Source organism: Mastomys coucha, unplaced genomic scaffold (assembly GCF_008632895.1).
Source record: "Mastomys coucha isolate ucsf_1 unplaced genomic scaffold, UCSF_Mcou_1 pScaffold14, whole genome shotgun sequence".
NCBI classification, from domain to species: Eukaryota; Metazoa; Chordata; class Mammalia; order Rodentia; family Muridae; genus Mastomys; species Mastomys coucha.
The window spans coordinates 104,581,308-104,582,186 of NW_022196896.1; the positions used below are offsets into that span (position 1 = coordinate 104,581,308).

General features: G+C 48.5%; 1 pseudogene; it reads left to right on the plus strand.

The window, feature by feature from the left end:
- Nucleotides 1–473, plus strand: part of LOC116089475 — a 1,208-nt pseudogene extending 735 nt beyond the window's left edge.
- Nucleotides 474–879: the final 406 nt, after the last annotated feature.

An 879-nucleotide genomic window follows, 5' to 3' on the forward strand; every position in this document is an offset into this window, starting at 1 on the left:
AAAAAAAAAAAAATTAAAGAGCCTTTCGTCAGCTGCCGCCAAGGTGCTTGGTTCTTCCGAAGAAGCTATGGCGGAGTTGGGGTGAGGCCTTCCCCTCATCCAGCCTTTAGCACCGTGTGGGCAGTCCACAACCCGGCCTCTGTCTCGGCCTCGGTCTCCGAGCTCGCCTGCATCATCTACTCCACCCTCTTCCTGAACGATGACGAGGTAGCGGTCACGCAGGATAAGATCAATGCCCTCCTTAAAGCAGCTGGTGCCAACGTTGAACCTCTCTGGCCTGGCTCGTTTGTAAAGGCCCTGGCCAATGTCCACATGGAGAGCCCCATCTTCGATGGAGGGGTCATAGGCCCGCTGCAGCAGCTGGAGCCGTGCCTGCTGGGGGTCCTGCCTCAGCAGAAGAGAAGAAAGTGGAAGCAAAGAAGAAGGAATCTGAGGAGATGGATGATGACATGGGCTTTGGTCTTTTTGACTAAACTGCTTTTGTTAACGTGTCCAATAAAGAGGCGAACCTGTAAATAAATAATAAATAAATAAATAAATAATTGAATCTCTCCTTTAAGGGAGTAAGACTCTAAAAGGGGGGTCAGGGAGTCAAGCATGCACATTGGAAGCATAGGCAGTCATAGGTAAATTCAGGTCAAATATGTCTCTAAGAAATGATGATGTCACTTGACTTGGATATAAAGCATTGCCCAAATGCATCTCGTTTGTGACCAAGGGCAGCCTCAATCAATAATTCTACCTACCTACCCACCTACCCACCCACCTACCTACCTACTCATCTGCCTGCCTGCCCATTTTTGATAATGTGTGGTATGCTGCACATGTGCAAACGAAGATCAGAGGGTAACACTAGGTATCTTCCTTAAGTGTTCTCCA